The sequence below is a fragment of the Camelus bactrianus genome, chromosome 10, assembly GCF_048773025.1.
Source record: "Camelus bactrianus isolate YW-2024 breed Bactrian camel chromosome 10, ASM4877302v1, whole genome shotgun sequence".
Lineage (NCBI taxonomy): Eukaryota > Metazoa > Chordata > Mammalia > Artiodactyla > Camelidae > Camelus > Camelus bactrianus.
The window spans coordinates 34,472,942-34,499,477 of NC_133548.1; the positions used below are offsets into that span (position 1 = coordinate 34,472,942).

Genomic DNA, 26,536 nt, shown 5'->3' on the forward strand with positions numbered 1-26,536 from the left:
AATAAGAAAAGGTGCTCAACATCACTACCTACCAGGGAAATGCAAGTCAGACCATGGTGAGATGTCACAACATACTTATTAGAAGAGCTAAGATTTAAAAAAAATAGTGACAACATGAAATTCTGGCAAAGATGAGGAGAAACTGAATTGCTCACACATTGCTCGTGGGAATGTAAAATGGTACAGCTACTCCGGGAAATCGTTGATTCTTTAAAAATCAAACGTACACTTGCCATAGAACCCAACCATTACACTCCTGGGTATTTATTTTAGAGAAATGAAGATTTAGGTTCACATAAAAACCTACACATGAATGCTTACAGCAGCTTTATTTGTAATAGCCCCAAATCAGAAACAACCCAGACATCCTTCAGTGCTTAAACCACAGCACCACCACACCACAGAACATTACTCAGCAACACAAAGGGATGAACTGTTGATACACACAACAACTTGGATGTATTACACTGTGAAAAAAGTCAATCTTAGGAGGTCACACACTGTCATTCCATTCAGACAACATTGTTGAAATGACACAAGCATGCAGACAGAAAGCATACTGATGGTCAATGGGAGTTAAGCATAGTGGAAGGTGGAAGGTGGGTGTCTTGACTGTGGTGGTGGTTACACAAATCCACACAAGTGGACCCAGGACTGTGCTCACACGTCATCATGCCACAGTCAGCTTCCTGGTTTTGACGCTACTATAATCACGTAAGATTTAACTACTGGAGAAAACTGGGCGGAGGGTACAAGGCATCTCGTCGTACTACTTTGCAACTTCCTACAAATCTAGAATTATTTCCAAATTTTAAAAAAGTTTTAAATGAGCTTGTAAAGAGTTTAGATCAGTAACTAACTTAATCACTATTAGCTCTCATTAGTATAATTATTTCATTTTCATTATTACTTCATACAAGTCATATCATTTAATGCTCACAATAAGCTTGTGGGAAAAAAGGGTTTTTACCCCCATTTTACAGACTGGAATGCTAAGACTTAGATACATTAGATAATTTGTCTAAGTTTACATATACAGAAAGACCTAGGAGTTGAAGCTCAGTCCATGGCCTTCCCATATACATGGGAGTACGAAGACCAGTATGATAAAAATCTTTGCCCTCATTGAACTTACAACATAGCAACGGAAATAAGAGATATAACTCAAACTCAAGCAGAGTACCATACATGCTGTGTAAGTTCCAAGGAAGGACCAAGAGAGGGAGAAGTAAAAATTCTAACTGAGGAGATTTAGGAAGGCTTCCTGGAAGAGGTGGCATTTGGGATTGTTTTGAAGAATGAGTAGGAGCCATAGGTATGGAAGGGGATAGTGGTACAGGAGAAACAACCCTGGACTCTCACTGGAGGAGGCAGTAGCATCAGGATGACTTATCTTAAAAAATGTGTTGATGCAGCCACTGTGGAAAACAGTATGGAGATTCCTCAAAAAGCTAACAATGGGACTACCATATGACCTAGCAATTCCACTCCTGAGTATACATCTGAAGAAAATGGAAGCATCAATTTGAAAAGATACATGCACCTCAAGGTTCATAGCAGCATTATTTACAATAGCTAAGATATGGAAGCAACCTAAGTGTCCATCAACAGATGAATGCATAAAGTGGATGTGGTGTATATATGATGAAATACTACTCAGTCATAAAAAAGAATGAAGCTTTGCCATTTGCAGCAACATGGATGGACTTGGAGGGTATTATGCTAAGTGAAATAAGCCAGACAAAGACAAATACTGTATGATACCACTTATACGTGGAATCTAAAAAATACAACAAACTATTGAATATAACAAAAAAAAAAACCAGACTTATACATATAGGGAATAGATTAGTGGTAACTTACATAATATTGTCCATCAACTATACTTCAACTTAAAAAATGTGGAGGTAAAGCCTCATTCTTAATGAGCAGGGCACTGCTGATCACAGTGTTCAAAAAATTGTCACTGGGGCTAAACTGAGACAGGTTATGCTCACATCACAGCAAATTTATTGCAGTGGTGACAATGAGACCAGTAACATTTTCCACTAAGGTTATGAGTAAACATTGGATGTACCACAGCCGCAATCTGGGGAATGTATTAAGGAATAATATAGTTCAGGTCATTAGCCAAAATAGCAACGTACTTCTTGCAATTTTACTTTAAGGGGACTAAACTAAATTATTTGAGAAAGTAGATCCCAAAGATTCTAAGTGGGATACTTTTTGAAGTATGTTGTCGGTAGCAAGTGGAGATAACAGAAACCCAACTAAGAAGATAGCAAGAAGGCTGACAGAACAACTGTGGGTTAAGCATGGGATCTTTTGCAAAGGCCTATCTTGAAGATAAGTCTTGACTCAAGCTTTGGAGGAATGAAGGTGACTTTGATGGGCAGTGCAATGAATCAGAACAAGTCAAATTCCTAAAGTTAAAATGTATTGACTAAAAAACGTGGAGGCGGTACCCGGTTGTCTGTGGGTCTTTGCAGCCAGGGTTGTTGCTCAGATAACCTCCTCACCGCTCCATGTCCAGTTTGGTTTGCCTTAACCAGACCGTCCCCTCCCCGGGGCCTGGCTCAGTTGATGCTTTTGGAAAAGGGATTTTGAGCTGTAAAGGACTGCTATTCCAGATGGATGCTAGGGCTTCAGAAGGAAGAACTGGATTCAAAGGAGCAGCTAAGAGGGATCCCCGAATCCTCTGGGACAATCACTTTCAACTGGGGTTTGGGGAGCCTACGGTTTCCACAAAGGTGTCCTGGGTGGGCTAGGAAACCACCCTGCAGAAAGGCGGATGTCTAGGGCCTGGGCTCAAGGTCTCCACTGCGTCAACCAGAAGAGCTCAGTGTCACCTTCCTTACACACTGACATTCCCAGTATGTTGGAAAAAATATCGTTTCAGGTTAAAAACCCACAAAGCTAGTCCATCATCATCATCTCATCATATTTAACAGTAGCTGATTTTGAGTGATTTGCACGTGGCAACGTGCTTTACATGCCTTGTCACATTTATCCTCACCGCAACTCTAAACAGTAGATACCACTGTTATCCCATTTACACAGGAGAAAACTTGGGCCCAGAGGTTAAGTAATTTGACCATCACACACACGTGGTACGTGATAGAGCCCGGCTTTGAACCCATGCAACTGGCTCCTGAGCCTGCACAACTTTCCACTACGAGGTACTGAGGAAGCCGAGGCCCAGGGAGAGGCAGGGACTTGCCCCAGGCCCCACTCCTCCTCAGGGCCTTCTTCCTCCAGATATGCTCCTTCCCCGTCTCCTTCTCCATCCTTAGTGTACATTCTAGAGCCAACTCACAAGTGGCTTTACATAGACCATCCCTTATTTGCCAAGCATCTGTGCTCCCACCCAGGGAGCCACCAGAGGAGATGGAGCTGTGACACATCTGCTTCAGGACCCCCTGTTCTGAAGGGGCCTGGGATGCTCCCCTGGCCTGCAGCCTCCTTTCCCAGCCTCTGCTCTGGAAGCAGCTGAGGACCTTGGGCATGGCCTTCCAGGCCCTTCACAGTCTGCACTCATCCGTCTGTCCAGCCTCACCTCTGTTTTCTCTTCTTCCTACACTCTTGCTATTGCAGATATGTATTCATCCTATTCCTTTGTCCATGCTGTTCCCTCTGCTGAGAATACCCTTCCTGCGTGGTTGGCCTGGCATACTCCTCCTCAGATATGCCTTCTCTAGGGTCCTGAACCTCCTCCCAAGACAGAATTCCTCAATCTCTCCCAGCGCTCTCCCTGTCACAGCGCACACCCCTGTACTAGAACCACTGATTGACGCCTCTTCCTTGATTCAAAGACACGCAGGTGGTCCCATTTTCCCTGGACTAAAATCAGAAGAGGTCTTACAATCCATGCTTCTGATTATTTCTTGCCTCCTGGAACACTGTTATTGAATGGGTAGTATTTTGTAATCGATGTCGTCTTAGGATCCAAGACTTCCTCTCCCTCTAAACAGAGCTCACATGGGTTGGAGGCCAAGACCCAGGTGTCTCAGGACCCCCAGCAGCCAGCACAGGGAGGCACAGAGGAGGAACCAGGTGGTAGCGGCCATGGTGTCCATGGGCCCAGGTCAGCATGAGAGGCCTGCGAGGCTGCAGGCTCCAGGGCATCCCTGAGGCCCAGCAGAGCCTCCTGCAGTTTCTACCCCTACCCAAGTTCATGCAACCACCTTGTGGCATATGCCCTGGAGAGAAACACAGGCAAGGACTGCAGGCTTCCTTTCCCCCATGTTACTTTGCTAGGGCTGACATAACGAAGTACTACCACTGACTGGGTAGCTAAAGCAACAGAAATTTCTCTTCTCACAGCTCTGGAAGCCAGAAGTCCAAGATCAAGGTGTCAGCAGGGCTGGCCTCCCCTGAGGCCTCTTTCCTTGCCTTATGGATGGTCATCTTCTCCCTGTGTCTCCGCGAGGTCCTACCTCTGTGCGTGTACCTGTGTTCTAATCTCCTCTTTTGGTTAAGGACACCAGAGTCAGATTAGATTAGGACCTACACTAATTTAAACTTAATGACCTCATTTTAACTTAATTACCTCTTCAAAGACCCTGTCTTCAAATACAGTCACATTCTGAAATACTGGGTGTTAGGACTTGAACATACAAATTTGGGAGGAACATATTTTGGCCGGTAACACCCCTCTAAGGTTGACCAAGCTCAGCATGAAGCATGTCAGTCTCAGATTCCAAACCCCACTGCACCCCACGCACTGCTTCCACTTTTCTCTCTCAGAAGTAGCCACCATAGCTGACGGCCCCTTGCCCTTAGCTCTCTTGAATTTCCAATAGAGTTTTCCAGCGAACTCTCTTCTGATTGCTCTGCCCTTCTCTGTCCTCATCTACTTAGTGCCTGGCTCCAAGCGCCTCCTGATCTAGGCCTTCCAACCTAAATCTCCCATGGCAGGTGGCTCCACCTCCCTGTCTAAAATACAGGAATCTGAAGCTTGGTAAGGTCTCTCAAGGACACGGGATTTGCTTAACCATCTCCTCCCCCTTGCCTGCAGAACACTCTGCTAATCAATCCCAGCACACTTTCCCCCAGAAGCCAAGCCCAGGCAGCCACTGTCAAGTGGGCTGGCTTGTGAGCTGGTTAACAGGTGCAGCTGGGGCCTCAATGCCCTGTAGGGGAGCTTCTAATCAGAAATCCTGTGGCTCCTTGGGTACAACATCCACACACCAGATCCTTTTGGATAGTCCTGAATTTACATCACTTTTACTCTCTTCAACAAAAGCAATTTGTAAATTAGATAAGTAAGTAAAAGTGTCTGCATTCTTTCGAGGGGGAACATTTGACCGACTCTTGGACTCTGGCCCAACAGATGTCCTCTCCATGTTGCCTGAAGCAGTTGGCCAGAAATCTGGGCTTTCTACTAAGTGGTCCAAGCCAGGGAACAAAGGAATAGAACTGGCTGAATATTCACAGGTTCATTCATTCACTCCTTTCCCCAGCACTCACTGAGCATCTACTTCATGCCTGGCACTGCTCTAAGGGCTGGGGATGCAGGCAAAGATAGTGAGATTCGACCAGGTGCTGGACCCAACAGCACCCTAGCAGTATTTAATTCTTTATGGACTCCATTTTGGTATTTTTCCATCTCCATAGCAAATATTGCTAATTGTCCCTAAAATTCATGGTCTTCCTTCCATAGTACACAGTGCATGTGAAGGAACTTCCCAGTGAGCAACTACAGCTGGCAGCCCCCTCTATGTCTAGGCATGGCCATGTTACCTCATCCATGAAATATAAGAGGTGATGAGAGTCATTTCCCGGCTGAGGCTTTTATGAAGCTGGTGAGCCTTCTCCACGTTCTTTCTCACCTTCCATTGGCTAGATGCAGGACGGAGAAGCCGTAGGATGGAAGGAGCCTGGGTTCCTGAATCACTGGGTGGAGGAGAGCCACCCACTGACAAGAAACGTCAGCCTTGGACTATTATGTGAACATGAAATAAATTTCTATTGGGTTGATCCTTTATACATTTTTGGGTCTTTTGTTATAGAGTTACATTACCCTAAATAACACAAATTTTAAGTGAAGTCTGTCTCATTGCTACACTGGTTCAGACATGTCTTTGTAGCTCTACTGTCTACTTTCAAAACAGTTTGGATGTGGGGACCCAAAGGAAATGTTTCTCAGCCTAGGAATTGGCCTTTCCTCTAAGCCACATGCCTTGAACTCAGATTATGAGAGGGACTTAAGAACTCTGGTAAAAACAAGCTTTCAAAATTTGAGAAAACTGCAAAGCTTCCCTGAGAAATTCCCAAGCACCATATTCCTCTGCCTGGGAAATCAGTCTGGGTACAGCACAATCTTTTAAGCAGCGAGAAACCCCCTGTCTAGGTTTCAGTACCCACTGGCCATGGCTCAGTGACGGAGTGGGCAGAGTCAGGACCACCCGGCAAAGAGAAATTAACAAGTAATGGAAGCCGAGCCCCCCTGGCTGGGCCAACAGCATGAGTCAGAGTGCTACAGAAATAAAGAAATCCCATTCATAAATTTTTCCTCGCCCCAGCTTAAGAGCTTTCAAAGTCATAAAGTCGACATAAAGCCAGAAGACCTACAATTGTCCAATTAGAGGTTTTATCCAGGAAAACACACATTTTCAAAGTCACTGGTTGGTCCCCATGCCAGGAGTGTAGCTAAGCTGGTTTGGCCTGCTGTACCTCTGGCTTTTATAGAACTTTCCACTTCAGTGGGACAGGACAAAAGACTTCTTAGAGCCTCTTACCCCCAAGGTGGGGTCCACCAGGGGCCTACAGACACCCAAAGCTACCCCTTCCTGCAACAACTCAGGAAAAACAAGAATCTATCTAAGCCAGCTCATCCAGGAGGAGAGTAGCAACTAAGGGCTTACTACCGATGATTCTGGAGTGTTCCAAATACGTAGCACATATTATTGCGTTCAAGCTTCATTATGCCCCTGCAAGGAAGGGTCTATTTTCCTTCATCTTCCAGATGAGGAAACTGAGGCTTGGAGAGGTCAACCCACATGCTCAGGGTTAGATGGCTCCATGAGTAACAAGGCTGAGATCGGAACTCAGGTTTAGTGATTCTAAAATCCTTCAATCTCTACCTTCTGCTGCCACTCATGATCCCAGGGCTCTCATTCTGTCCCTGTCCAGCCATGTAATCTGCATTAGGAGGGACATGGAGATGGAGGTCAAGGGAGGGCACATCATTGCCGGGGGGGCTCAGTTGAGAAGTATGATCAATGAGGGGAACCAGCTCCAGAGAGAGCTCCCAGTATCTGCCAGGCACTGTGCTAGCATTTTGCATAGATTATCATCCTTTATCCTCATAATAGTCCTATAAAAAATCAGCATTATTATACCCATTTTACAGCTGAGGCAACCAAGGCTCAGAGAGGTAAATTACGTACTTTCCCGAGGCCATGTGGTTAGGAAGTAGGGGCGAGTCTGCTTCAATGGAGACCCTGCTCAGAAGCCTTATTCCTGACACTGAGCTCACCCCGCTGTGCCATATGACTTTTACTCTTGGGAGGGATATCTTTATTTGTCAAATTCCACCTCTATTTGTGCACATTTAATTGCTAACTGCTTTGACAGTCCTGAATGTTGAGACTTCCAGACCCACACTTACTAGGTGAATAATCCTGAGAGTGTCCCTAAACCTCTCACAAGGGACATAGTTTCTGCGTTGGGGGGACTTACCATCTAGACCAGGGGATTACTTTTCCCAGTAAAGAGCCAGAAGGTAAATATTTTAGGCTTTGGGGTCCTTCTCATCCCTGCACGGCAACTACTCAACTCCGCCATTGTCGTGTGACAGCAGCTGAAGACATAAATGGATGCATTTGGCCAGATCTGGCCCAGGGGCCTGAGTCTGCAGACCCCTGATCTAGATGGTCGAAATATTCCACAAGTAAGTGTTAAATTCTCATCGTGTAAGTGCTGTACAGGAGAGGTATCTCCACAGTCCTCTGTGAGTTTACTCCCCCAGGGACTGGTCTCCAGGGGTTGGTAGCCTGGTTGGTCACTCCTTGAGTCAGGGCAGGGCTGGGACCAGAGTCCAGGTCTCCTGCTCTCCCCTGGGGGCTGCCCCCACCCCCTCACAGGCTGCCTCCCTGGTCATCAAGGAATCTCTTCCAGGAACTGAGGCTGGGTCCACAGCCCTGTTAGAGGCACAAGGATAGCAGGCAGCACTCAGAGAACAGCCAGGGGTTTCTGCAAAGGCCTGGCTTAACCTCTGACTGGGGCCAAGAGGCTTCCACGAGCAAATCACTGGCTCATTTCTCTCCAGCAGAGCCTGGCTCTCAAAGCACCTTCTGGAAAGCCATTACAGCAGCTGCAGCAGCACGCGTGGCGTTAATTTATTATAATCCCGGCGTGTAAAAGCCGAGCTCACAGGCAGAGCCGGGGGCGGCGGAGGCCGCCACGCTGGAGACTGCGTGAGCTGCTATTTTCTTCTCTCGCAGCCACAAAAGGAAATGTTGGCGAGGTCCTGGGAGAAGGGGTGGTTGGTGGGGAGGGGACGCTGCTGGATTTCATAGCAGGCATACAAGTCATTTGTCTTATTGTAAAATAGATGTGTGTTTGGACGCCGAAAATGCTCTGGATCCTTTCTTTCCTCCCCTCGCAGGCATGAAAAGCCGGGAGCAAAACAAAATGCTGCTGCTTTCGAGGCTATTTTGGGCGCCAGTTGCTGATTGTCTTGCTTCCGAGGCTCTCGGCACACGTTGCCTTCTCGAAGAAGGGTTTTAGCAAATTGAAATGGGGACTGAAAGAGCGTCTTGCTGCTACTGCCGCCATCAGAGCAGAAAGCAGTCCCCAAAGGCCGGACCGGGCCCACGTCGCCTGATGCTCCCCTCTCTCCCCACGGCCACCCACAGCACACCTCCTGCCCGCGCCGTGCTCGCTGGCGCCTGAGCAGGGTTGCCCACCCCGTGCCAGGAAGCTATTTACCAACGGAAATAACTCTGATAAAGGGCTAAAATTAGCCAGCAATGATGGAAAACATTTTGTTGAGCGATCTGTAGACAAGAGGGGAAGCAGAGCTGTGAAAAAGATAGGGCGTGAAGGATGCATAGGGAGAGTGGGCCGACTGGGACCAGCTGGGGGGCCCCAGGAGTAGCTGGGCCAGAGCCCCGAGGCCAAGACAGCCACACGGATATCTTGGTCAGTGGCCCCAACCTACACCATGTTACCCGGCCTCGAGGCAGTGAAGGAGGGCGAGCTGGCAAGTCTCTTCAAGGAGGAGGGAGTATGTGAGGATGGGGACCAGAAACGCAGCCCTGCAAAGGAAGCAAGTAGAGCACAGGGTCGAGGCTAACCAAGAACTTAGCTTTTGGAGTTCAAATCTCAGCTCTGCCACTAACAGTCACCTTGGACTTAACATTTCTGAGCCTCGTGTGATAAATAAGAATCGCATTAGACCCACATCACAGGGTTTGGTGATAATCCATGCATACTATTTACAGAAACAGCATTATTCAAGACGTCCACCCTTCTACAAACATGGACAGAGGGCATTCTGTGTGCCTGGCGCTGTCCTGGGAACCAGGCGATGCCTTGATGAGGTAGACAAAGCGCTACTCTAAGACATTTTAATTCTGTAGAGGACAGCAGCAGGGAAGAGAGAATGCACCTTAGAAATACAGAACCAGCACTGCTGGCCCTGAAGCAGCCAAACTGAAGGGCTCCAGAACACCTTCGCTGGGCCACAGAGACATCACCCCATCTGAGTGCATGCTGACTATAGGCTACATACTGGAGAGGGAATAATTTCAGCTCAATCTGCCTTTTTAAAATATTCAGTCTGGTAGAGAAAACAGGTAGGTAAACGGGGTATCTGTCATTCAGCATGAAAGGACCATAACAGAATTAAGTTGAAGCAGGAACCATGAGCGCTCCCTGGGAACAGCAGGGACCACCTCATGAAGGCAGTGACAGAGGCTGGGTCTTGAGGGATGTGCAGGAGCTGGCCTGGCAGACAGGGAGGAGAGGAAGGCATTCCAGCAAGAAAGAACAAATGGCATGATGTCTGTGAGAAAAATGTCCATGCTTGGGAATGGCGGGTGTGCAGCACACAAGGACTGGGGATATTCAACACATTTAATAATTGGTAGTGCAAGGAACCCAACAGTTAACACGCGCTGACGGTGGCACTAGAGAACAGGGTGTGAGCCAGGCCCTGCCTGTTAGCTGCTGGACTGTTGGGTGGCCAGGGGGTTGAGGCAGGGGCTGGATGGTGGCAAGATGTTGGGCAGGAGGTCACAGAGAAGAATCGGGTAAGGGGATAGTCACCAACTGGTTTAGAGGTTATACCATTGTGTGCAGCTCAATGTCTGCCCCCAGATGGAGGAAGGATGGAGGGAGAGGGACCCTGAGGATGGGGCAGGGCCTCCAGAGCCCCCTGGGAGGTCACGGAGCATCCCAACAGGCAGTGACTGGGGACCCCTACCATGATGTTTGCCAAAACACTTCCATCTTTAATCTGTTTACATGTGGATCTACCATCTAAGACTTCATCTGGAGGAAGTATTTTGAGGTTAAAAAGATGAGTCAAGCAACATAGGCCCTATTCTTTGAGGAGCAGAGATCTGAATTTTGGGCTCCTCGGATTTGGCATTTGTCACCACACTATGGAAGGATAGATCTGAAAAGTTTCTGAAAGCCATCCTTTATTCTTCATTCCCAGGGCTGATACCCTGAGATCCTTTCTCTCCTCTGAGGTCTTGCAAAGACCAGAAAAGCATCCTGAAAGCAGAGATGGGGCTGCTCCTTGTGAATGGTCCCAGTGGCTCACAGAGGGCTGGGCCCATCGGAGGGCTTAATGAGGAACTGATGTTAGTTAGCACCCAGTGGACGATCATTGGCCACCTCTGCCTGGCTGTCTCCAAGGGCAACACGTATGCTTCTCTCTGAGGCCTCAGTAAGGCCACTGAAATCACCTGATGAGGTGGAAAGAACATGCTCTTGGAGGACAGACCAGGAGTTCAATCCCGAGGCCACCCACTGCGTCCTAGCTCTGTGCCCTCGGTTATGTAGTTTACTGGCCTTGCCTCAATTTCTTTTTATCTGACAAATGGAATAAGAACAATAACCATCTGACGGAGTCGTCATCAAGATAAATGCGATAACATTCATTTTATCACGTAAGTTTGCTTTTTGCATTATCAGTATGAAGAGTGCTAATTATAGCCAGGCACATAGTAGGTTATCAATAAAAGCTAGTCCTTTCTCTCTCTTCTCTTTTGTTGAGATTTCCAGGCACTGGAGTATGCAAGTCTTTACAATAACCTAAGTATATACAAGTTAATCATATTCGTGTATTTGCATAAATTAATAAACAGTAATTACATATTGCAGCAATTTCTGAATAATATCCCAAAATAATGTTCTCAATGCACCAAAATGTTAACAACAGCTATTTCTGGGTAGTGGCATTATGGGTGATTTGTATTTTCTCCCAGATTTTCTACAATTAGCATGCATTATTTTCTGAATAGGGAAAACAAAAAAAAGCAACCACGAGTAAGAAAAAAGCTGTCCTCCGCTACCCTGTGATAGGAAGTGTATTTGCCAGCCTCAGATTCTGCTGACAGTCTCTGTGACTCCAAGGACCTGGTGAGTCATCGAAAAGTTGAAGTAGCTTGAAAATAGAAGATTTTGCAGCAGACTGTGGCAAGGCTGCCCAGACTCTGGCCAAGAGGGTCTGATCCTTTTCCTCTTTACTCTGGGAGGCAGGAGCAGAAAGGAGTGTGCTAACTTGGGAGGAAGAGGGTGTAGACGGAGGGGAACCCATTCCACAAATGACTGTGCACACAGGGCACTGATGGAGGCCCGGATCTGAGGACTCGCCTCGCCATGCTAGATGTGAGACCTTGGGCTATTTCACTCCCCTGACCTTCTGTGTCCTCAGGCCACTTGTGTTAATTGTCACTTCCTCTGAGAGGTCTTCCTGGACCAGCCCACCCTCAACTGCCCCCCCCCCCACCCATTAGAGTCTGCACCCTGATATGCTCAGCCTGCAGTGTTACAATGGGCTCTTCACGGCCAGTCCCCAGTGTGAGGCGAGGAGCAACTCAAAGCAAGAAACACACCTTGCCCACAACTGTTTCCCTTTGCCTCTCATTGTGCCTCAAACAATGTGGACCCTCTATAAACATCTGCTGAATGAATGAATGAATGAATGAATGTTATGCAAGCCTGTGCTAAGCTGCAAAGATACAGCTGCCTGGATCCCCTGCCCTCAAGGAGCTCACAGTATAGTTGGGACCCAGGCTCTGTAGCAGAATGTATGCTATGACCAAGGCCTTAAAAGGCTTAAGAGAAACTAGGAAAATAAGGAAGGAGAGGAGAATTCCCCCACGGCCTCATATAAGCAGAATTTGTGTATAGCCTGGAAGGAGGAGTAAAACTTCCCCCTGGGGGAGAGGAGGTAAGGCAGGCAAAGGTGGAAGTCTGGCAGGAGAGTCTGCACCGAGAGGACGAGACGGGACCCAGGCGTTGGGTACCTCTCGTGGGAGGCCAGCAGGTCTGGTGGCCTTCTGGCTGCAGTGCGGAGCCCAGACAGTTTTAGGAAGAGGGCTGACGGGGTTTGACTGGCCTCTCCCGGGACTGGCAGGTCCAGGCATCTCACACCTGTCAGCCTTGCCCAGCGCTCTTCCTTCTGCCCATGAGGAGGGCTCAGAAATAGGACCAGTTTGCAATTAATCACTAATCAATCGAGTCTTCAGCAAACAATCCCTCTAATTTAAATGAGCATCTGTGAGAAGGGCTGGCTTTGGCAGGGGTCCTGAGGAACAAAGACATAATTAACCTCTGCCAGTTGCAGCAAATAAATTGCAGGAAGGACATCCAGGAAAGGCCCAGGATCTTCAGGGCAGCCCACTCTTGAAGACGAAGCCTGCTCGCCTAACCTGGGCTGGAGGAGCAGAGCTGTGGCTTCACTTAGGGGCCCACTGTTCCCATTAAAAAGTGCAGAGGCACTAGTTAACTCCATCTCACCTCAGGGCCTTTGCATATGATGTTCCTGCAGCCTGAAACCCCTTCTCCCATTCTTGAACATGGTTGGCCTCTCTTGACTTTTCAAGTCTTGGTTCAAATACTGCTTCTTTAGTTATATTTTTCCTGGCTCCCCATTTAACATAGCATTACTACCCTCCTCTGCCACCTCTCATTATACAATTCTATTTTCTGCTGTCATAGGGCTTCTTTTCTTGTATATGTGTTTATTTTCTTTCTCCCCACCTGAGTCCAACCAGATGTAAGTTCTGTGACAGCAGGGATCTTGTCTTGCTCACAGCTCTAGTCTCAGTGCCTAGCACAGCTCCTGACAGTCAGCAGGTCCTCAAAAAAATGCATTGGATAAAAGGAAGGAAGGGAGGGAGGAAGGGTGCTTCTAACACAAGAGTTCCAAAATGAAACTCAGCCCTCAGCCCGAATGCCCTGGGAAGCTGGCTCGTTAACCACAAGCCCATGGAAAACTTCCAGGGTGGGGCCGGGAGTGTTGCATCCCCAGGGATAACGGAGGCCTGACACTTGATGCTGAAGGAAAGGAAGGGGGATGGGTAAGGGACTAGCCTTTATTTGGCCCCTACTGTGTGCCGGACCATGTCTACTGAAGGAAACCTCTCATTTTGCAGATGAAGAGACTGTGGCTCAGAATGAATAAACATCAAATAACATTTGTTTTGTATGTGGGGTCAGCATGTTGCGTATCTTGTCTCATCCATCGTCCCCCAAAAGTTTGGAAGGCAGGCATTGATTACTGCTGAGATTTTACAAGCAGGGGGATTCAAGGATGTTCAGTAAACTTACTCGATTACACATGCGTCAGTGGCAGAGCCAGGGTAAGAACCCAGATCTTTCTAACTCGCCTGGTATCTTCCTTTGACAGAAAACTCCCTTCACACACATGAGAGCCGATTTGGCCCTGCCCTGCACCCCATCCTCCTGGGGACAGAGGTCAGGGGAGCCCTGTTCCAGACCATGGCTCTGGGCAAACTTTTCAGACGATCCCCAGCTCATCCCCCCACATCCCCCCCGCAGCTCCGAAGCCCTTAATTAGGCTGCCACCTCTGAGCGCTGAGAGCTGCTCAGACCGCCTGACTCAGCACACATGCCAAGAGCCGCCTACACACGCCAGCAGGTGAAGAGGGATGGGCCTCCTGGCCCTGCAAAGCAGCCAGCTCGGAAACCACCCAGGAGGCCTGCTCCACAGGCTGGGGTGCAGGGGAGGGCAAAGGCATCGCTTTCCGGCCAGGAGGCAAGGGCATGGTCCTTTGGTCACCCATCATCCAGAAGACCGATCAGTTTCTTCATCACTCCGAGCCCTAACTTCCACATCCACGAGGCTCTCATGAAGACAAAATGAAATAATATATACCTGCCCAAGGCTGTCCTGGAGGGAGAGCTCAGTAAGATTGGTTTTCTCCACTGAGCACCCTGTACCAGGTGAATTTTAAATTCAGAACCAGCCTGCCAATTCTCCTTCCCACCTGTATACTTACACATGCAACAAACACTCATGGGGAAAGTGCTCTGTGCACGCCCTGAACTCTGGAGAAAAGACAGTGAGCAAAATGGTCAAAATTCCTGACCTCAAAACCCTTACCTTCTGGTTGAGGGGCCGGGGAAGAAGAGGGGACAGTCAACAAAATAAATAAATAAATATGTCAGATAATGTGCTAAGAAGGAAAAAGCAAAACTGAGAAAGTCGACAGGAGGTGTAGGGAGATGGGGTTGCTAGAATTATGTAGAAGATGCCCAGAGACAGGCTCACTGAAAAGGTGACTTCTGAGAAGAGGCATGAGGGAAGTGTGAAGGCCGCCCTGTAGATATCTTGTCAGGGCCACAACTTTCTAGTCAGAGCAAACAGAGTTCAAATGCCTCCTGAGCTCAAAGCCAAGGCAGAGTCATTAGATTTCAAAGATGTAAGCTTTTCCCAAACAGGAAGTCAATGAGTAAATTAGATTTTGTGAAAATGCAATTAGTGGCTAGTTTTTCAAAAGGAATGATGCTGTCCACTCCTGCTTTGATGGTTTGCTGTTTCTGGGAAGTTGTCCTTGGCCACGCCCTTCAGTGTATTACCACAGGTTTCCCTAGAGGATTAGACTAATTAATATCAGTAAGAAGAATTACAATCACTGTCATTTATTAAGCCCCTACCATGTGCCAGGAGTAGTCCTGGCAGCTTTGATGCGCACTGTTACTAATCCCATTTTGCACATGAGGAAACTGAGGCACAGAGAGATGAAGCCTTTAACCAAACTCACGGCTTTCAAGTGGACAATCTGGGGTTCAAATGCAGGCAGCCTGGCTCTGGCATCGATGCGCTGACCACCAGGTTAACCATCTCAAAACCTGCAGGTGATTGTTGCTATTGGTAGGAAGGACTGCCCTAAGCCATCCGAGCTTTCCTGCTCTTTCCATGAAGCCAGGATGCTTTCCCCAGATGAATGCTGTAGAGCTGCCTGTTTAATCTTTTGACCCGGCTCCAATTCTTTCGTCAGAGATACAAAAATCTCAAAGAAAAAATATGTTGCAGGTGGACTGCTACAGCAAAGAGATGACCCAAAATTCCAATCTCCGTGGCAGAGGAGAGTGGCTGAGAAAAGCTGTAGCGAGCTGGTGCCAAGTCTCCAAGCCTCAGTTTCCCTGTCTGCAAAATAAGGAGGGATGATGGAAGGCTCTAGGTCCTCTTCCGATCCATGATCTTACGGTTCAGAGACACAGAACTTGACCTTGACCTTTGACTTAAGGCATAGAGCACCTATTAGGGCTTTAAATAGATACCCAGAAGGCAGCAGCCTGGGCGAGTTGGCTGTCTGCTGGGAGGTGGCAGGAGCTGCCACAGCACACATGTCCATGGCCTGGACCAGTCAGAACATCGGCCCCTTCCGATCGCCTCATGTCTGCCAGCGCTGCCCGTGTGGTCTCCCCCGGGCAGTGGGGGTAGGTCTCCCTGCCTTCAGGCTGTTCGCCATAGGGTCACCCTATTGCACATAGTGCTTGGAAGGTTCAGACCTGTGGCTGTCCCCAATCCCTTCCTTCCATCTCTGCACTTTCTGTCTTGGAGCTTCCTGACCCACCTCATCAACCAGCCTCTGGGGAAAGCTGATTTCTGGGGGGAAGGGGACACATTAATGACAAGATGATAAAGGCACCATTTACTGACTGCCTTCTCTGAGCTATTTTTTTTTTAATAGAGATAAAATTCACATAACAGAAAGTTAACCATTTCAATGTGTACAATTCAGTGACACTTAGTACATTCACCATGTTGTATAACCATCACTTCTATCTAGCTGTAAAATAGTTTAATCACCCCAAAAGGAGATGGACCTTGTTCCCATTAAGGAGTCACTCCCATTCTCCCCTCCCCCACAACCACCAATCTGCTTTCTGTCTCTCATGGATTTGCCCATTCTGGATATTTCATATAAATGGAATTGTACACTATATGATCTCTTGGGTCCAGCTGCTCTCACTTTGCATGTTTTCAATGGTCATCCATGTTGTAGCATTTATCAGTATTCCATTCCTCTTTATGGCTGAATAATATTCCTCTGTATGGATAGAACACACTTTGTTTATCCATCAGTTGTTGGACATTGGGCTGTTTCCATCTTTAGCTGTTGTGACTATGGACATCCATTCACAAGTCTTTTTTAGGACAGTTATTTTCAGTTCTTTTGGGTATACACCAAATAGTGAAATTGCTGGATCATATGGTAATTCTGTGGCTAACTTTTTGAGGAACTGTCAAAGTATTTTCCAGAGCAGCGCACAATTTTACATTCCTGCCAGCATGGCATGAGGGTTCTCGTTTCTTTATATCCTCACCAACACTTGTCATTTTCCATTTTAAGAATAGAGCCATCCCTGTGTGTGAATGGTGTCTCACTGTGGTTTTGACTTGCATTTTCCTAATGATTAATGATGCTAATCATCTTTTTATGTGTTTCTCAACTATGTGTACACCTTCTTTGGAGAAATGTCTATTCAAGTCCTTTGACTACTTTTTAATTGGGTTGTTAATCTTCTTATTGCTGAGCTCTTTATGTATTCTGCTGAATTTCTTTATATATTCTTGTGTATTAGACAATTGTCAGATATAAGATTTGCAAATATTTTCTCCTATTCTGTAGGGTTGTCCTTTGATGTATGGAAGTTTTCAATTTCGATGAAGTCCAGATTATCTGTTTTTTCTCTTGTTGCTTATGTTTTTGGTCTCATATCTAACAATCCATTGCCAAATTCAAAATCATGAAGATTTACCCCTATGTTTTATCCTAAGAGTTTAGTTCTAAGTGTTTTAAACTTAAATCTCTCTGGTATCCTGGAAGGTAGATACCATCATTATCAACACCCCATCTTAGAAATGAGGACATCTGGGATCAGGACACGTAAGGGACCAACACCCAGGGCAGAGCAGAGACAAGGCTGAGGCTGTATCTTCAACCCTGGAGCCCAAAGGCTATATTATTCAGCCTCTCCAGATCCTGTCTCTGGCTTCCCATTACGCCCCCATCTTCAACAATACAGACATTTCACAAACAAAGTGCCGAAAGGGAAGGAGCAAAGGGATGCAGATTTCCACCTGACATCTAAAGGGCTAATTCTGCAGCCTGGGAGGAAGGCCCAGGTGAGAGCAGCCGCCAGATAAGTCAACTTGACATCTCTAAGTTTAGCTTCAAGCAGACTTTCTGTTGTGCTTTTGAATTTTCCTTCCCTACAAAGCAGCAAATCTGGGATCGTGGGACACCCTCTCTGAGCCATGGCACCTCATACCCCCCGTCCCAGGGTGGTTAGGGGCAGTTCTCCCTCCCCAGGAAGCTAGCGTTGTCATCTGCTCCTGAAAACCCAGCTTATTCTCCAGAAAAGCGGGGAGAGGTAGCCCTGTGCGTCCTGGGGTAAAATAAGCCCAGCTCCTCACCTGCAAGTTCACAACAAGCACTCGTTTACTAAGGCCAAGCCCTGTGCTGTGGGGGCCACAAAAATAAGTGTTTCACTGGCTCCCAGGCCAGTGGAGGAGGGAGAAAGAGCTGCGTCAGCATGACACAGAAGGGACCACAGGTTAGATGGAGACAGATATTCAGAATCAGTTATGAGAATATCCATTCATTCACCAAAAAAATTCTTGCGGGCTTTTCCTATGTGCCCAACATTCCTTTAGATCCTGAGGATAAAGCAGTGAACAGACAAGGTCCTTGCCTCACGGAGCGTCTATTCTAGTGGGCAAGAGAGACAAGAGACAAGAGTTATTTTCGGCTTGGGAAAGGATCAGATGAAGCAGCCTTTGAGCTGGGCCCTGCAACATGGGTGAGATGTTAATGCATGAAGAGGGAGGGTCCAAAGTGTTTTTCCCAGCACCACCAAGCAATTCTCCATTTCTCAGCGAACACTGCCTGTCCTACAAATTTAACTCAATTCTGACACGATCTACCTGGAGACAGCATCTGATCCCACAGGTTAAGGGCTCAGTCCCACAAGACTGCCCCTACCTCAGATGTCCATCACAAGTCCAGGTTGTCACCTGTGCTTCTGACCAACTGGCTATAAATCAGAGGCTCCTGCAACTCCCTTCCCAGGTTCGATTAATTTACTAGAGCGGCTCACAGAATTCAGAGAGACATTTACTCACATTTGCTGGTTTCTCATCAAGGCTGTTATAAAGGATGCAAATGAACAGCCAGACAAAGAGGTATTTAGGACGAGGTCCAGGAGGGTCCTAAGCATCGGAACTTCTGTCTCCATGGAATTGGGGTGCACCCCTACCTCGCATGTGGATTCATTCACCAACTTAGAAGCTCATCAAATCTTGTTGTTCAAGAGTTTTTTTTTTTAATAGAGCTCGATCTGCAGCCCCCCACTTCCCCTCCTCAGAGGTTGGTGGGGGCTGAAAGGTCCAACCTTCTAGGTCTCTCTGATGACCAACCCCATCCTTAAGCTGTCTCAGTTCCCCACTATACGCCACCTCTTTAGCTTAAACTCAAGTGTGGTCGAAAGGGTCTCCTTATGAATAATAAAAGATACTTCAATCACTCAAGAAATCCCAAGGGTTCTAGGAGCCAACGCCAGGAACTAGGGATCCAGACCCAATCTATTTCCTATACCACAGAAGGGAGTGCATCCCAGGCTAAGAGAAATGCTCGAGCAAGGGCAGGCAGCTCTGACAACTCCTTGGCATCTTGCAAGTATATTTGCTTGCTTGCTTGCTTGTTTGTGTGTTTATTATTAAAATGTTTTTCTTTGGTTATGGATATTTTCCTCTTGTAAATTTTAAAAATACAAAAAAAAGGAAGAAAAATCACCCAGAATTCCATCACCCAGGGATAAGCGTTTATTTCCTGACCACAGAGAAGTTGAAGCCATTTGACTTCTCTGAATGGCAGAGCCTAAGGATGCTTTGTTCAGCATCCAAAAAGTGTGTGTTCTGTGGACCAGAGCCTTGCTTTCCCCAGTGCTGCCTGTCAAGTGGAAGCACACGGGGACCCAAGGCAGTGCATCCGAAATGAAAGTTAATGACTTTGGCTTAACTCCATTCTGCGAATCAGATCCACTTAGGCTGGAATTAAAGAAGGAGCTCCCCTTTGTATTCCCAGGGTGTGTGTGGTTGGGGGTGGGGAGGCCTCTTTCTGGAAAAGGCCACAGGTCACAGCACAGACTTGGGTCCTGAGACCTGGCTCTGCCCATTATATCCCTGACCTGGGGCAAGTGCTCACCCTCTCGGTTCCTCTGTGTCCCCATCGGGTGATGCAGGAACAGGAACCAGGCCTACCTGGGAGGTGTTTTCGTGAGAAGTAAACAAGATCAAGTATGTGAAGAGCTTAGGAGCATTTAACCTATGGTTGGGGTTCAAGGAAAGATCTTACTAGGCTCTGGAATTCTGGGTCACTTTAAAGACCCATCCCTGCAACTCAGGCACCCAGGACTCACAGATGCCATCAGAATGGGACCGGGACACACCCACACACTATCCAACTCAGCCTGCCCCAATTTCTCCTGAGTCCCCTCCCTGCCTTCCCATCCCCTCCATGGCCCCATCTCGGCCATGGGGAGAAAGAGACCCAGGCAGCAGGAACAGCTGTGCAAAGCTCTAAAGACAAGGAAGAATGTGTACATTGGAGGGAGTGGCCTAAATGGCATGAGACGTGGACCTGGGACACAGGCAGGCCCGGCTCGTGAAGGGACTTCCAATTCCAGAGCAGTGGGTGAGCCCAGGACTGGGGAGGCAGAAAGACAGAACTTACTAGTGCATGACCTTGGACAGGTTATTCAGCCTCTCTGAGAGGTGCTGTTGGGAAAAGAGAGAGGGGAGGGGAGTGTGAGGACATGAGAGAAATAACACACATGATGACTTCAGAGAACCATACACCTCTGTCTACAACCATACAGAGAGCCCCAGTTTTGCTCTCTGCTGGGTGAGTCTTCTCCGAGGACGACTGCTGGGGACCTAGCCTGCCTTCTCCCTCCAGAGCCCCGGCTCCAGTCCTCTCCGGGGTGGAGTGGGTCACTGGCCTGTCTTTCTTCCTTTGGCTGCGAGAAGTCCACAGTCAAAAGTGAAAAGAACCAGTTGTGCCTGGCTGTCCTGTCCCCAGCAACGGCCGAATGTTCAAGAGGGGAGAAAAAGACGTATCTATGAAGCTGTCAACGGGGAAATTCTGGACTATGATGGAGACAGAAATATTTACTTTGCAGGGATAAATATTACAGAAACAATCTTCCGTTGTCCTGGCTCTGGGCTGATGTAGACTTCCCTCGCCAGGACAGTGTTCTCGCTGCCTGCAAGGATGACAGCAGCAGAAGGCAAGGACCCCACATAAAACAAAATAAAGGTACCTCTGTGATCCTCGGGAAATTTGCTCTCACAGGTGAGAGTGAAAATGCATGGATTTGAGTTAGCCCTACCTGGATTTGCTCCCAGAATCTTTCCATGGTATTTGGGTGACTGTGGACCAGTTACCATGCCTCTCTGGGCCTCAGTTTCCTTGAATCCTAGACCTAGACGGAGCTGCTACAAATATCTTCACGATGTGACTGTACGGATGGATGGAGCGAACCCAGGGTAATGTCTGGGTTCTCAGTCAGTGTAGATTCTCTTTCTTCTGTTCTTCTTCCTGTCTGCACACGAACTTCCTACAAAACCAGCCGGTCTGTATTACTGGGGTCCCCGGGCAGTACCAAGACTAGCCATTTGCCCCCAGCCGCTGGGCTCCCTGTCTCTTGGGCCCAGGGGTAGCTGCCACAATGCCAGGAAGAATCTCACAGTTGAACCAAATAGTGTTCACAGAACTCAAGTTGACAGGTAAACTGAAGGCTTATGGTAGAATTCAGCCATGGTCCCCTTTTGGTTCAGACAGATCTTTACAGGACTAGAGTCCCTTTACCTGCCTGGAACAACTGAAAATTAAACTGACCACCTTGGTGAGCCCTTAGATGAGGATGCAGCTTGGTGTCCTGCCGTATATCTGGAAGGAGCATCCATGGACCACCTACATCAGAATCCAACAGTCTGAGCTGGTGTGAGCCCAGCACTCCAGGAGAAGAAACATGAAGACACAAGTTCTTTTCCTCCAGCTGCCATTAGACATCCAGCTACAGCTGGCGTTTCATCGGTGGCTGGAGAGACAGCCGAGAGGGAAACTGGAACGTCCTCACCGTGCGGTGTGTGTACTGCACTGCAGCACCACTGAGGAGCACTTCTTATCCGGTCCACACAAAGGCACAAGGGTTTGCACACAGACACGGTTTATTTTAATGGGGTTTCAAAGCTGCGAGAGGACTGAGGCTGTCATTGTACTGGCATTACCTTCTGTGATAAAAAGGAGAGCTGTCAATTTATCACTGTAGTTAAAATAAATCCATGTGAGCCCTTGCCGGAAAGCTGCGAGAGGGGTGTGTCAGGGAGCAGGCTTCTCCGGGGAAGAGATGTTCTGATTCAAGTGCTTCTAGGAGCAGAGCTTAGCAGGGAATCGGTGCTTTCAAGACTAGGAATTTTACACAGATCTAGAACTGGGAATATGATTAAGCCACTATTGTAATTCTCACTAAAGTCCTCTCTGATTAAGATCAAAGAGGGGCCTTTTAATTTGAAAGACTAGGGAAAGAGGAGTGCAGGGCACTGAAGAGCTCTGAGGCAGTTGGCATGGAGGGAACAGTGTGGGCTTTAGGCTCAGACACCAGGGTTTACAGATGTGGCGGGTGTCAGATTGAGCATCCGTGATGTGACAGCCATCAAGCCCGGCAACGTTCTAGGCTCTTGGTTGGTGGCCCATGGCATTGTTATCTGTGCTCACTAGCTGTGTGGCTCTGGGAAAGTCACCTGACCTCTCTGAGCCTCAGGTGCCACCTCTGCAGAATGCTCATAGGTACAGAATAGCACATAGCAGTGGCGGTCAGCTTCCTCATCCCTTGATTCACAGGGACGAAAGCAAGGGAGCCGACTCTTGGCTCAGGATTAGAGGGCAGGTATGCACTCCTCACACCCCCACCCCACCCCTCGGCCCCACTCCCAGGAGAAGAAAGCCGGCTGAGTGTGGTAAGCCTCCTCTCTCAGTTCTGCTCCTTCAGATGGAGAAAGCACACGAGGCCCAGACTCCAGCTGTGCCAAGAGTCTCCTCAGAAAGGCACAGCAGCCGGCACTCTGCCGAGGGCCCACCAGGGCCAGGCTGGGTGGCGAAAATAAAATCAACAGCTAACGCAGCACATTCTGAGGCCTCAGGGGACAGACCTAGCATCAAGCCAGCTTGAGCTCTGACTGAGCAAGAAGAGGAAAAGCAGTATCCTGTCTCGTGAACATCCCCAGACATTCCTTTCCACAGTGGGAGGAAGATTCGAGAACAGATGCTGATCCCAGCCTCAACCCATTCCTGGCAGAGACAGCCCCCGCCCTCAGGGATCCCAGCAGGCTATGCTCAGAAATGTGTGTGTATGTCTCCCCCTGCAGGCGGCCACTGTCCCTGCACCCACCAAGACCCCAGCCATCGTGGGTGGGCCAGACTTACCTACACCCCAGGGGCAGGTAAGGGCAGAGTCAGGGACTGGCTCTCCTGAGACCCCCAAGGCCCCCACGTGGCCTCCATGTGGATAGCTGAAAATAGGGACTGTCTCTAAAAGAATGATATCATAGAAGCTGCTAATATTTACTAAGCACTTGCCAGGCGCCAAGCATTCTGCCTGCTTCACCTCCCTAAACTCTTTCCATAACCTTGGGACGTAGTCATCACTATAATCCTCCCCAGGCTGCAGATGAGGAGCCCAAAGCTCAGGTGTGCTGAAGTCACATATTTGGTAACTGGCAGATCTGGGAAGTCTGAATCCAGTGCCTGTGTTCCATTGTAATGATGACTTTCCAATATCAGAGTGCATGCAAATCACCTAGTATGAACGTCAGAATGCAGGTTCTAGGGCCTTGCTACCATAGATCTAGATTCAGTGGGCCTTGGGTAAAGCCCAGGAATCTGCATTCTAACAAGCACATACGTGAATTCTGAGTAGCTGCTCCATGGATCAACTTCAAGATATACTGCAGGACACCAGGGTGCATCACCATCTAAGGGCTCAAATACCAATCAAGGTGGTCATTTTAATTTACTGTTACAGGCAGGAAAATGGTCTGTAAAGATCCGTCTGTGTCAAAATAGGGCAATGACAAAATCACACCTTCAGCCTCTGAGTTATCTGTAAAATCTACTCAGACTGTGATGGCCCCAGAGTGCTGACCCCCAGGTCAGCGCTCCACCAGGAGAGCAGTCCCTGATGGGAGAGCCTGGGGAAGTGACAGAGAGCTGGGTGGGCCCCACCTTGGCAAGTGGGAGTTCTTGGAAAAGTCACTTCTCCTAGTCTTGGTTTATCCATCTAAGCAATAAGATTTGAGACCTCAAAGTTTTGAAAATTCTCTGTGCCCATACACAAAACTTTGTATTACTTTTGGCTTTCTGCCAGCTCTCCAAGCAATCAAACTTAGCTGTTCAATGTCTCTGGTGGGTCCAGATGTTAAGTTAATTAGTGCTTTGCTATTAGTGCCATTAATACCTTCCCCAGGTAGCTAAGACATTTTAGCAGGGCCAAGTTTTAAGGGTGAAGTTATTTCAGGATCCAGGGCAAACTCATAGGACTAGATAGATAGATGGCCAGAGAATAGTTGAAAGGTCAGCGATTCCTTGACATCCCACCATCCCACCACCAATACGTGTGGTTGGCTCTGAGTGGCAAATTGATTGTGAAACAGCCCTATCTTGCTAGCTCTGAGTGATGCAGATCAATAGACCAAGAGACAAACAGCCAGGGCTCCAACTCCAAAACCATTGCTATGGTGCCGGGTAAACTCCTACCAGCTCTGGGCCTCCTTCCCCTTTTTGTAAGTAAGGCACTGACTGTGTTTCACACAGGCCTCTCCTTCCTGGATTCTGAGATTTATTAGATCAGCCAGCTCTGAACAGATCTAATCCTTAGCCAAACATCTTAGAATTCTATCCAGTTGCCAATTTAGTGCCAAAACCCCACTCAAGCTCCAGGGCCAGCAAAATTTGAAACTGAAAAAGAAAAGAAAGAACTCAGTAAGGGTCAAAGAGGTTAACTGGAGACTCAGTCCATGTCTCAAAGAGGATGGTTATTGTAAAGGTTTTGTCTTACCCTAGAGGTTACTTTGGCCCCAGAGATGTTCTGAAAGTTTGTGGGGTGGTCCCAGGGACCACTCTGATTGTCAGCAGGGCTCACCACCTTCCAAGAGGGGCTCTGACCCCAAAGGGTTGGAGGTTGGGCATAACTTGGCCCCTGTCATGATAAATCTCCCCACCAGGAGGTGCTATATTTCCTATAAAGGCATGTGAAAATAAAAAAGACAATATAGATCATGCTTGGAATACAGTGTGAGCTCCATAAATGTCAGTTGTTGTGGTGGTTTTTGTTATTTTTACTAGTTAACCTCTACAAGGATATCTGTAAAATGAATAGATTCCACTGTCAAGGAAATGGATGGAAGATTATAGGAAATAAAGTATGAAGGCACGAGGCTATCTCCTTTGAGGCTTCATGCCTGCATCTCTGGATGGGGTGGCCGCCAGACCCAGGGTGAGGGCAAGAGGGAAGGGAAGACAGAGTGGAGACACGCCTGAAGTCCCAGCTCACATCACCAGGATCTTCACCCTCCCCCAGGGAAGGCAGCCTGGGACAGTGGGTCAGGCAGGGCTCAGTGCCAACCCTGACTGCACCAGACTTACAGGTTGTGGGATCTGGCCAAATCACTCACCCTCTCTGAGACCGGTGGGGGCTCAAAGAAGGTGCAGGGCAAAGGTCCCACTGAAGGATTTCGGTGGCCAAGAGGGACAAGAATCAGAAACCTTAGTAAGAGTTTTAGCTAGTCACAGGCTATGGAATTTGGAGTTCACAACAATTTAACTGAGATCTCAGAGACTCCCCCAACATACACGTAAACTAAACAGATTGATGAAGATGATTAAGTAACTTACAGATGCCCGGTAATAGTAGATGCTCATAAAATGTTCCTGATTTTACTCCTCCCCCCTCCCCGAAGAGGCGAAATTCATTCAAAGTATTAGAGCTCGTGAAAGCAAAGGCCAGCCTCAAATGCCCTCTGCTGCTGGCCTTGGATTTCGGAACCTCACACATATTATGCCGAATTCTAGGTCCAGACAATTTTCCCTAAATAACAGATGGGCCCCAGCACAGTCCTCCTACCCTGGCCTCCTCCCAGACTTCCCCACCACTGATGGCCTCTAATCAAAGTTCACCTTGGGTAGGATCATCTACACTCAGACATGTGTCTCACTAAGAGCTGACCCCACCGAGCTGTGCGGTCATATGAACAGAATTAGCTGTAATTCTTGGTGAAAATCAACACTTAAAGGGAAAAAAGACACTTTCTGGCTTTGATCATCTATCAGAAATTCCTTTTTCTAACTGTGGAGACCCAAGCAGACTTGAAGGCTAAATTGCAGGATGGGAAGGGATGTTGAGATCATTAACCCGAGAATTTGCCAGGTACATTCAGTAGAACCACATTCTGTGGAAAACAGGGATCTGAGGTCAGAGAAGTTCGGAAACACTACTCACATATGCTCTCCTTCCCTTAGAAATTCACTGTGCTGGTGGCATTTTAAAGGCTCTGAGGAGTCCTGCATAAAGAGACCTACTTGATTTTGTTGCCAGTTTCCCAAACTTATTTAAATTTGGGCCCTTCCTCCTATTATACTTTTTTGAAGCCGCAATATCGAGTAATATAACATTCCCTCTATCAAGTTGACTTTACTCTTTCCTGATACTCTTTTCTGCCTTCTGAAAGCATCTGAGTTTGCAACCCATTATTTAGTCCAGATAGCCAGGAAAATAAAGTGACTTACCCAAGGCCACACAGCTAATTATTCTTAATAATAACAAAAATTAGTGTTTGTAGAGCACTTTAGAGATTTCTATACACTTACAATCTTTCATAGTATCTCTTTTTTATCCTCAGAACATAATAAGAGCTGTTGATGTGGCTGAGGGCAGATGTGTGACCTTAGCGGAGATGCACAGCAAGACTTCTGTAGTATGG

At 47.7% G+C, this 26,536-nt stretch overlaps 1 protein-coding gene and 1 non-coding gene across 2 annotated transcripts in view; one reads left to right on the plus strand and one right to left on the minus strand.

Annotated features, from left to right (window-relative positions):
- Positions 1-26,536, minus strand: part of NAV2 (neuron navigator 2) — a 690,492-nt gene that overhangs the window by 463,764 nt on the left and 200,192 nt on the right. The gene's annotated exons all lie outside the window — the stretch shown is intronic.
- LOC123619640 (small nucleolar RNA SNORA1) lies at positions 1,912-2,044 on the plus strand. The gene has a single exon (XR_006728320.1). It is a non-coding gene; the product is annotated as a small nucleolar RNA SNORA1 (small nucleolar RNA).